Raw genomic sequence first — 11894 nt, 5'->3', positions numbered from 1 at the left:
TGATTGCAGAAGCTGGAATTTTAACTGGGACCTGTTCAGTTCATGCCCTCAGTGAACTTTCATTGTTTGGGGGTAGGGTAGGATATGATGAGAAAAAATAGGAAATATAGATATATAAAATAGTAAACGTAATATAGATATACAAAGTAGTAAATATAACATGGATATATAAAATAGTAAATATAATATAGATAATGGGGGAGAACTAATAACTACGGGTGTTAGGAAGAGTTTCAAAGGAGGAACTCTCACCTCAGTTGAACCATACACGGGACTAGGAACTTGAAGAGGTGGAAGTGAGGAGGGAACATATTCCAGGCATGAGGCTGAGCTTTTGCTAAGGCTTGGGGGCAGAAGATGGATTGTTGTGTCTGGGGAAAGTTGGCCATTTTGCCTGGAACATAGAGCGCATGGGAAAGTGACATGGAATCAGACTGGTACACTAGGCTGGAGCAAGCTTGTGAAGTATTTTAAATATCAAACAGAATCAATCATTCAATAAACATTAAGCACCTGCTATGTTCCAGGCACTGTGATAAGTGCTAGGGTTACAAAAAGAGGCAAAAGACAGTCTCTGCTCCCAAGGAGCTCCCAATCTAATGGGGGAGACAACATGCCAACAAAGATAGACAATTTGTATACAGAATAATTAGGAAATAATTAAGAGAGGGAAGACACTACAATTAAGAGGGGTTGGGGAAGGCTTCCCAGTATTTTAGTTGACACTTAAGGAATCTAGGGAAGTTAGTATTGGAGTGGAGGAGGGAGAGTGTTCCAGGCATGCATGGAGACAGCTAGAGAGAATGCCCAGAGAGGAGAGATGGAGATCTTGTTTGTGGAACAGCCTGGAGATCATTGTCATTGGATTAAAGATTGTGGTGTTGGGGAGTAAGGTGTAAGATGACTAGGGAGCTAAGTTAGGAAGGGCTTTGAATGCCAAGTGGAGTATTGTATATTTGATCCTAATGACAATAGGGAGCCACTGGAATTTATTGAGTAGGGGATGATATGATCAGACTTGTGCTTTAGGAAAATCACTTTGATGGCTAAATGGAGGATGGATTGAAATAGGGAGAGACTTGAGACAGGCAGACCCCCCAACAGCTGTTGCCACAGTCCAGGTATGAAGTGATGGTTTGTATTTTATTCTCAAGGTCATGAGCAACCACTGAAGCTTCTTGAGCAGGGGGGGGGGGGTGACATGGTTCAATCTGTGCTTTAAGAACATTAATTTGGCTGTTTTGTTGGGGGTGGATGGGAGAAGGAAGCCATTGGAGTCAGAACAGCCCATTCCTGCTCCTGGGAAAACACTGCAATGCCCATGTGTTTTGTGGGATTTATCTAGGTGTAGAGTTTCAGCATCATCACTTGAGATGGGCGAGGAAGCTGCCCTCGGTCCTGTGATGTTAGCAGGAGTCCTTCATCCCCACTGAGGGGTGGGGTAAGTATCTCCTCTGGAATGTAACTGAGCACACTTGGCCCCATGACCCCCAAGTAGTATGTGATTGCCTGGAGGAGGTCTTGGCTCAAACCGTGCATTGGGCTTCTGGGAACAGTTCTGTGCTCTTGTAAGTCCTTTTGCTATTTCGGGTTTGTTTTCTGGGACCTGATGCCCAGCATCTCATTATTTTTGTTCCCTAACAGGAAAAATAAAATGGAGGAACATGAGCTGATTGCCAGCAGGGAGGGGAGTGTGCAGGAAAGAACTCAGTATCCCCCTTGAGAACTCTGTACTTGCCTGAAGTGGCAAATAATAGAATCATAGCATGTCCTAGCTGGGAGTCACCTTAGACTGTAGACCATTGAGCCATAGGCATGCCAGAGCTGAAAAAAGACCTGCGGACATATCAGACCTGAAAAAGACCTTGGAGCACAGAACGTTAGGACATTCAACATATAATTTCAGAACTGGGAGGGAAATGCAGAGGCTGATGGAGCTGGAAGGAACATCCTTCAATGTTATCTGGTCAAGTTCCTCATTTGATAGACAAGAAACTAAGGCAAAGAATGGTGATATAGTAGTAAGTTGGAGTCAGAGCTTGGGGGTTTACCCCATGTCTCCTGAGTATTGGGGCATCACACTTTCCATTCTGCCACATTGCCTTTCAGTGAAGAAGGAGCCTTCTTAGCTATGCCTGCCATCTTTCTCCCTACATCTCTACGACACTTCCTGAATCACTTCTTAGACATCCTTAGAAAGAAAGTAAGAGTCCCATAGGTCAAAATCTGTGTTGTAAATGGTCTTTCCAAAAGTCAGAAAGGGGGAAGGGGGCAAGTCAAAACTCTTGGACTACAAGGCAAACACTCACTGGGGACTACGAGTATTCATTCAAACGTCTAACTGTGCCCATCTTTATTGATGCTTTCTTCCACTGCCTCATTGTGGTAGGGTGATGATCCTTCATACTGAACATCATTGTATCAAAGACCAGCAATTCTTTTTTTTTTAAATTATTGACAGCTTATTTATCTATAACTTACATTTCCTTCTATACTCTTCTCCTTGCCCTTCCAAAAAAAATGTCCCTTATAATCAATTTTTTAAAGAGAAAAAAAATCACTATAACAATCAATCAATTAAAAAATATCTGACAATGTATGCAATATTCCACACATTGACTGCCTCCTCCCAAATCTTCAAAGGAGTATGTGTATTTGTGAATGGAAGTCTTCTTATGTTTCTTCTTTGGAGCTAAGCTTATTCTTTGTCGTTTGGCCACATTCACTTTCCATCATTTTGTGGGGAAGCAGAGAGAGCACAGGGCCTGGAGTCAGAAAGAGTCATCTTCCTGAGTTCATACTTGACCTCAGACACTTAGTAGCTGTGTGACCCTGAGCAATTAACTTAATCCTGTTTGCCTCAGTTTCCTTATCTGTAAAATGAGCTGGAGAAGGAAATGACAAATCACTAGAGTATCTTTGCCAAGAAAACCTGAAGTGGGGTCATAGAGTCAGATACGACTGAAACAACTCAACAAGCAGCCTCTGAGTACACTATTTTTCTGACTCTGCTTACTTTGTTTTTCATCAGTTCACCTGGATCTCACCATGCCTGTGTAGATTCATCCTATCTGTCATTTCTCACAGCTCATTTTATGCCATTCCATTCACATGCTACAACTGGCTTAGCCATTCCCCAATCAATGGGCATCAACTTTGTTTCCAGGTTCTTGCTCACAAAAGAGGTACCCACTTCTGATGTTGCCTTTTCTTTTGGCTGGGGTTGTCCCAAGCTTGTAACTTTGCCCCTTTCTCCCTCCTACTCAGGGGTGAGTTATTGCCACACAAGCAGGGATTTTGGAGCTAAAAGGACTGACACTGAATTCAAGGTCTCCCACTTAATTCCTCCAATTTGAAACAAATCACTCCACCTCCTTGGGCTTCAGCTTCCTCACCTGGAAAATAAAGAGATTGGACGAGATCATCTCACAGGTTGGTGATTTGGCGATTTTATGATTGTGCTCAGCCCACTCTTCAGAGCACTCGACTAGTTCATTGCACTATGGGAGCTGGCAAATTACTATTCATTTAGAACACCTGTTCTCCTCATGGACCTTTCTTGTATCTGTTTTCCTACGTACAGTTTCTTGTCAGAGTGCCTAGGCCAGCCAGGACCTTCTTTCTGGAAATAAAATCCTTCTGGCTCTCCAAGTGTAGTCCCTGGATTCAGGACAAAATGCGGTCTAGGCAGCTTCCTGACATCCTAAGAGCCTGCTTCCTTTCTGGTCCCCAGTCTGAGGAATCATTGTAAATCCTTCTTCTTAAGCTCTTGGGTTGTCGATCTTAGAATTTTAGTATCATAAAGAACCAAAAAGACCACCTTGCCAACCCCTGCCCAAAGCATGGATCTGCTCCCACTCATACCACCACCCAGATGCATAGTTGTTCAGCTTCTGCTTGGACTGCTCCAATGAAAATTTTCTACAGGTGGAATGTCACTAATAATCTATTTATTATGATAGTCAGCATCAAAATATCACCTAAAAGTTTACAAAGCAGCTTTCATATACTATCCGATTTAATCATCACAATATTCCTTGTGAAGCAGGTTCTATTATTATCATCATGTTACGAATTTGAAGACTGAGGTTGAAAGGAGTTGATGGAGCCCTGGACTTTGGTCTACATCACTCCGAAAATGGAACACCCAGGACTGAGCCTAAGACTTCAGACTTTGCTCCACGAGACAGTGGGACTATCACCTTCTTTTCCCCTGGATGCTTTGCTTCTATTAATTCGATGTAGGGTTGGTTTCACTTGCAGACCGTTGGTCTGTCCAGCCCCTCCATTCTCTTGATTTTTCTGTTGCTCTTCCTACTTTGACCCATGTCCCTTCCCACCCCATGTCCACATTTGCTTCAACCTCTAATCTGTTGCGGGTTCCTCCCAGCTGGCGTCAGGGCTGAGCAGAGATCACTATTCCTAAATCAAAGCTTTGATGCTGACCTAGGGAAGATAGTGTTTGTTTGGGGCAGCAAAATTCACAGTCCCTCCTAACTGGGGAATGGGGCGGGGAGGGGAGGAGCTGTTCACCACCAGAGGCCCACAAAAGCAGGGAGGGTTTGGTCAGGCCTCTGCAGGAGGCCATAGGATTGAGCTGGGGTAAAAGTGAAAAGAGGGGCAAGGATTAGATGTGGGATGGCCATACCATAGAACAGAGCTCTTAACCCAGGCTCTACAGACTTCCAAAGGGCCCAGAGATCTGCAAACCTGGATGAAAGAAAACCTTTATTTTCACTAATCTCTGACTGAAATTTATCATTTTTTTCTATTATGTTTTAAAACCAACAAACATTATTCTGAGGAGGAGCTCATGGGTCTCACCAGGCTGCCAAAGGGGTCGAGGTCACAAAAAGGTCAAGAGAACCAGCCCCTGCCATAGAGCTCACTTAGAGCTGGTGGAGAGAAATATATTTCTTGAGCATTTTATGATTTTCCAAGAACCTTATAAACTGTACCTTACTTTATTTGAGCCTCTCAACATTATGAGGAAAGCATGATAGCTTTTATTGTACAGATGAAGAAAGTAAGGCTGTTATATGCCTCCAGTATACTCTGTGGGAGATACTTATTAGCTGTGTGACCCTGGGTGAGTCACTTCACCTGTTTCAACTTCAGTTTTCTCATCTGGAAAATGGGGTTAATGATAGCATTCACCTCACAGAGAGGTTATGATGAACAACTGAGATAGCATGTGCACAGCTATAAATGTTAGTTATTGTTATTTTAATATTATTATTATATTTATTATTTTCATTCTGGGTGAATGTCAGCTCCCTGCCCTTGGCCCCCACCCCTAGCTTATCAACATCTTTGGTCCTTTGCTTCAGGCAGATGTCTCCCCACTAACTTTCCAGCCAGAGACTCTGCAGCCTCAGAAAGATAGGCTGGCCCCTGTCCAGCAGGAGGCCCTTTGGGGAGAGGGGAAGAAGATGAGGTAGGGGGAGATCATTACCAGCTTCTTGCCTCTGAAAGTAGAGCCACTATTAAGAAATGTAATGCTGGGAGGTGGGGTAGGCAATTCATCTGGTCTGTGTCATCTTTATCACCAGAAAGGGACACTAAAGTGCTTCCTTTTTATCGTTTTTAATTTTGCTGCTCGCTTCCCCGGCCCATCCTATCACCCTGATCTTCAGAAAATAACCCAGCTGGCTAGTGAGTCTTTTTTCTTGGAAATATTCCTGCTGGCCCGGACTTTCCCCTCCCCTCCCTGCTGCTCCTGCTTCAGCAAAGCAACACACTGTGTGATAAGAATCAGGCCTCTCCGGGCCCACAGGCTCTTCTCTTTATGAGCCTATCCTGCAGAGAGACACCCTGGAAACCATCCATTCAGGTCCACTGGCCGGGTTTGTGACAGGCCTGGGCACAGTTTAGAGGGAGCAAAGGTTGATGGAATGGTCAAGGGACTATTTCTAGTGAGGACTCTGCCTCTAACTTGCTCTGTGATCTTGAGCAAGTTGCTATGTCTTTCCAGTCCCCAGTTTTCACATTTATAAAAAGCAATTGGTCGAATGAAGGAGTCTCCGTGGCAGCAGGACATAAGTAGAGAGCATTTGCTCTGAGTCAAATATAACTGGTTTCTTAGGATCACAATTTCAGAGCTGGAGGGGACCTAACTGGTTATCAAATCCTCTCCCTTCATTTTATAGATGAGAAAATTAAATGCTTAAGTGACTTGCCCAGGGCCACACAGCTAGTAAGTTTATGAGGTAAGATTTGAACACAGGTTTTCCTGGCTCCAAATTTCAGCAAATTTCAGCAAATTACTTAAACTACCCCAGTTTCCTCATTTATAAAATGGGACATTCAGACCAGATGGGCTCTGAATCTATGGTCCCATGAGCCCTCCCAGCTTTAATAATCAACATTATAATTATGAGATGGATTCTCAATTTCCATTCAGCTCTCATATTCGATTGTAGAAACAGAAGACTCTCTAAAACACTCAGAGGCTGTCTAGATATCTCTGGTTATTCAGTACCCATCTGAGTGGTAGTGGCATGGGACTGTGGAAAGGGTGCTGGGTTCAGAGATTAACGTCCTGGATTCAAGTCTTGGCCTTGCCACATACTACCTGTGTGACCTTAGGGAAGTCACTTGATTTCTCTGACCTTAGCTACCATTTGGTAAAATGAGGGCATTTGACTAGCTGCCTTCTGAGGTCCCACAGAGCTCCAAATCTATGAAACAATGACACTTAACCTCTCTCAGACTCAGTTGCCTCATCTGTTAAATAAACCAGTGGGACTTGATGATCTTTGAAGTCCCTTCCAGCTCTAAATCCCTTAATTCTAAACTTCCAGTGATGGGAAACCCACTTGCTGTCCTTTGTTCTTGAAGAGGACCAAAATGACATCACTATGTCAGGGTCAAGGTACAGTGTGTCTGGCTGAGACTGATCAGACCACTATGAGCTTAGAAGGCTCTACCACAGGTCAGGCACAAACAGTTCACATAGTAGGAAACCCACTAGCTACCCCCTGAAGCAGTCCATCTGGTATCTTGAGTGCTTTAATTGTTAGAATGTTTCTGCTTACCTAAAGCCTGACCTGCCACTCATCAAATCATTCAGAAACAAATATTTAGTAAGTGGTTCAGTAGGCTTGTAGTTGCTGATACTGGGGGAGGCTCGAGCTCTGGGGTTCCGAGCATTAGAAAACCTAAAGTTGATCAAGTTTCTGCATCAGTATGCTAACAATATGGCAGGTCCCTGAGGAGGTCACAAGGCTATCTAAGGAGGGATGAGCTGGTCTAGGTCAGAGACAGAACTCCCATGTGAATCAGTAGTACCTATGATGAGCTACATTTCCAGCTTGGGTAATATAGAGAGACCCAGTCTCCAAACAAACAAATGAATGAATTAATGAATGAATTTCATGGGTTCCCTTAATCTTTTTTGTCAAATGGATCCCTTTATCTCCTGAATGGAGTGCCTGCTACGTATCAAACGTTATGCTGCATGCTTGGGATTCACATACAAAGAATAAAACAATCCCAGCTCACTAGAAACTAGAGGAAGATTGGAGGAAAAAAGAGAAATGAAAAGGGAGCACAAAGACTCCCTTTTCAAGATCCCCCCCCCCAAAAAAAAAAACCTCAGCGGGAGGTGCTAACTGAATGAGAGGTATATAGTAGGCTTATAGGAGGAGAGAGCATGTTATTGAGATAGACTGATGCATACACACATGTATATGTATGCTCATATAGGCCTGTATGCCTATAAATGCAGAATAAATGTAAAGAAAATACAATTATTTAAACAAGATTTCTAGTAGTTAAATCCAAAGCAGTTGGGGAGGGAGGACATTAGGAGTTAGGGATAAGGTATGACCAGGAAAGGCTTCATGCAGAAGATGAAGCTTGAGCCTTATCTTTAAGGAAGAGAGGAATTCTCTAAGGCTGAGGTGAGGAGGGAGTGTATTTCAGGCATGGGAGACAGTCATTGCTAAGAAAGAGATGGAATGTCCTGTTTAAGAAACAGAGAGAAAATCAGTTTGGCTGGATCACAGTACGGGAGGGAGAAAACTGTCCAGTGAGGCTGGAGAGATAGGTTGAGGGCAGCCTGTGAATAACTCTAAAAGGTAAGCAGAGTTTTTATTTTATCCTAGAGGCCATTGGAGTCGATTGAGTAGGGGCGTGTGACATGGTCAGACTTATACTTAGGCAGTGTTATGGACAATGGACTAGAATGAGTTAGATCTGCAGCAGGGAGTTCTCCCAACTCCCAACCACATCTAGTTCTGCCCTGGGGACCAAGCAGAAAAAGGGTAATCCCTTTCCCATTATTTCACGCTCATCACATCTTTAAAGATAGCCATTATGTACCTTTTATTGTTTTCTCCTCTCTAAGCTAATTATCCCTGTTCCTTCAATAGATTCTCATGTGCATGATCTCTATTCTCCTCTGTCCCCTCAGCTTTGGAATTCTACTCTGCCACTGGGCAGTCAACTGATGACTGACCGCAAACTTACCTGTCCCACAGTGACCAGGCAGCCCCAGACCAGACATTCCTTCACATTCCATTTGGCTATCTAGGATCTCATATGGCCATGTACCCTGTCATCTCATGTGTCATATTCTCCCCCTTTCACCTTTTTTTTGTAGGTACCTTGATTAAGTCAACACAACCTTTGACTCTGGAAAGGGCAGGCAATGATTTCCCCTATGTTTTCACTCCCTATCTCTGTGACTACTGATGCCGAAATTCACTTCTTGGTCACTGATTTCTTACATGTGTCATCTTCCCCTATTAGAATATAGGTTCCTTGAGGGCAGGAATCATCTAGTTTGTTTTTTGTATTTCTATTCTAAGTGCTTAGCACAGTGCCAAGGGCATAATGAGTGCTTAATAAGTGTTTTTTCATTCATTCCATCCTCTGGATGCATTTCAGCATGTCAATGCCCTTCTTAAAATGTCACACCCACAAGTGAACACTCTAGATGTGATCTGACCCATCTAAATTAGAGGATGACTATCATTTCCCTAGTTCTGGTCCCTACACCTCTCTCAGTGTGGTCCAGGATTGCATTAGCTTTATTGGTTGTCATGGTACCCTACTGATGCCTAGAAAACTTGCAATCCTCTCAAATTTCAGAGGTGATTTTTTTTACATAAAACGTTATCTCGTGCCTCCTTGTACTTTCGAAGTTGACTTTTTTTTTAACTCAAGTGTAGAACTTTATATTTATCCCAATTAAATTTCATGTTATTCGATTCAACTCATTGTTTTAGTCTGCTGAAGTCTTCTTGGCTTCTGATTTTATCATTCAATATGTTCGACATGCCTCCCAGCCTAGTGCCATCTACACATTTGATAAGTATTCCATCTGTGCCTCCATCCAAGTCATTGATGTATATGTTAAATAGCATTTGGCCAAGGGAAATTCCTTGAGCCCTCCTCCACTAGAGACCTCCCTCTTCATGGACCAATAGTGACTCTCATTGGGTCTAGGTCCTCGATCAATTCCTACTCGACCTAAGTACTTCACCTAGCCTGCATTTTTTTCCATATTAGCCACCAGGTTGTCACAAAAGAATTTAATAATTATTTTGTTCAAATTCAGATACAGTATGTCTATATCATTCCTCTCATTTAGAACTCTAGCAACCATGCCAAAAATAAAATATATTATTCTCATTAACTGTGACCTGGTTTGTTGAACTCATTTTAGCTTCTGGATATCAATATTTCCCATTCTAAATGCTTATAAATGATCCCTTCAATAATGTATTCTGACATTTCCTAAGAATCAAAGTCAAATTCACTTACTTCTTTGTTCTAAGGTCCATTGCAGCTTCGACATTCAAAGTTCTTAGGTTGCTTCCAACTCTGACACTCAGTCCTATGTTTTGGGCCCCTGAATACTCTCACATTCTTTGTTCTAGGTGTAGGAGGGACATGAATTTTCACTACTGTGGTAGCACTGCCCCTCCCCCGAATCACAAATATAGGCATTTGGAGCATCTGCTAACTTCCACTCTTGGCCTTTCCTTAGTAACATCTTTGCAGAACCTAACTATAATAATATGAATGACTTGGTCTAGCTGCTCAGAGGAAGATTAGAGGAAAAAAGAGAACTGAAAAGGGAGCACAAAGGCTCCCTTTTCAGGACCCCCCACAAAAAAAAAACCTCAGTGGGAGGTGCTAATTGAATGAGAGGTATATAGTAGGCTTATAGGAGGAGGGAGCATGTTGTTGAGATAGATTGATCCCAACTTGTCTGGAATGAGCAGACCAAGTAGAAGGTGGTTTCCAGAGCACCTGAAAAGTCTGTGTTTGTAGGGTGGAGCTGTGGCACCTGGCATATCAGAGTAGACAGAGTAAAATATCTCAGAATCATTTGGGCCCTAGAAGAATGGTAGCATAGTCCCACCATGCCTGAGTTCTTTTAGAGCCAGAACAATCTCCTAGGGAGAAGAAACATTTATGAGGGAGCCTAACTGGGGAAAAAGACCTGAGAAGCCTGCTGGCAGTGAGGACAGTAACAGGGTAAAATGATAGAAAGTCTATGGACGGAGAGTTCAACAGCAGGAAGTGGCAAAACAGACCTGAGGACAAAGACCGAGTCAAGGAAGGTCACGATATTGATTGGCAGCAGATGGAAATGATGGCAAGATGAAACTATGGATGTCTGGAGCAGAGGTACCACAGAAAGCAACAGGAATGGCTACCCTAATGTTTTCTTTTTGCTTCCACCAATAGAATGTAAATTTCTGGAGAATAAGGATTATTTCACTTTTGTCTTTGTGTCCTAAAATGTGCCTGGTACATATTAGATGCTCAATATATGCTTGTTAATTAAATGATTGATTTTTGGATCCCTATCCAGAGTAATATCATATGTTGCAGAGACTTTACAGGTGTGATTATTAGAAAATCCAAGAAAACAAAGTGCCCAGGTTCTAGCTGAGAAGTGAACAAGCTTCAGAGCTCTCTAAAGTGAACCTGTGACCTTTGGATCAAGAAGGCCCTGACACAGGTTACATAAATAAGGTCCCTCTAGCTTTAATATTTAATGGTTCTAAAAGATGTAACCCTCAACCATATTTAATGCAATCCTATTCAACAAATATTCATAAATACATTAACCATGTGCATGGAGCTGACAGTTTAATCTAGTTAGACATAATGGGAGCATTCCATATATTCTTTGTAAGGAGGATCTGCAGGAGCCAAAGGTCACCTCCTTATTTTGTGTCCTTTCTCAGGGCTGCTGGGCTGAATTATAAGGGGATTGGGGTATGTGAAAGAGATTTGAACCACTCAGGTAGATTAACAGAAGAGGGAAGATTTTTTCCAGAAGAATCCAGTGGAAGTGGGATAGCATTGAAGGACCATCATTGCCCTGTTGAGTTCTGAGGCTTTCCAATGTCTAAGTGATATATAAACCTTTCATATGCCATTCTTCTGTAAATACACAATAATTACTGCTAGCTTGTAACCATGAGCTCTAGAGTTGGGATTACCAGAGAATAGGAAGCAGACAAGTAAGTACCTCGATCAGAAACACCAAGAGAGGACAGGGATGGGAAGGAAGGACAGCATGGCACAGTGGGTACTGTTAGACATGGAGATGGGAACACCTGACTTCAAACTGTACCTCAGACATGAGCTCCGTAATGCTGGGCAAGACATTTAACTTCTCTGGGCCTCAGTTTCATCATCCATAAAATGAGGAGGTAGGACTCTATGACTTTTTTTTTGGAGGCAACTGAGGTTAAATGACTTGTGCATGGTCACACAACTATGAAATCTAAGGTTCTTTCAAGCCCTGAATCTGCCATGCTGTGATGGACACTTACTAACTGTGTGACCCAGGGCAAATTATTTAACTTCTCTGGGACTCAGTTTCCACACTTGTGAATGAGAGGATTCGACTTCCAAATCCATGA

This window comes from Trichosurus vulpecula, chromosome 6, assembly GCF_011100635.1.
Source record: "Trichosurus vulpecula isolate mTriVul1 chromosome 6, mTriVul1.pri, whole genome shotgun sequence".
Taxonomy (NCBI): domain Eukaryota; kingdom Metazoa; phylum Chordata; class Mammalia; order Diprotodontia; family Phalangeridae; genus Trichosurus; species Trichosurus vulpecula.
The sequence above is the reverse complement of the archived record's forward strand: the minus strand, read 5'-3'. Positions refer to the sequence as shown.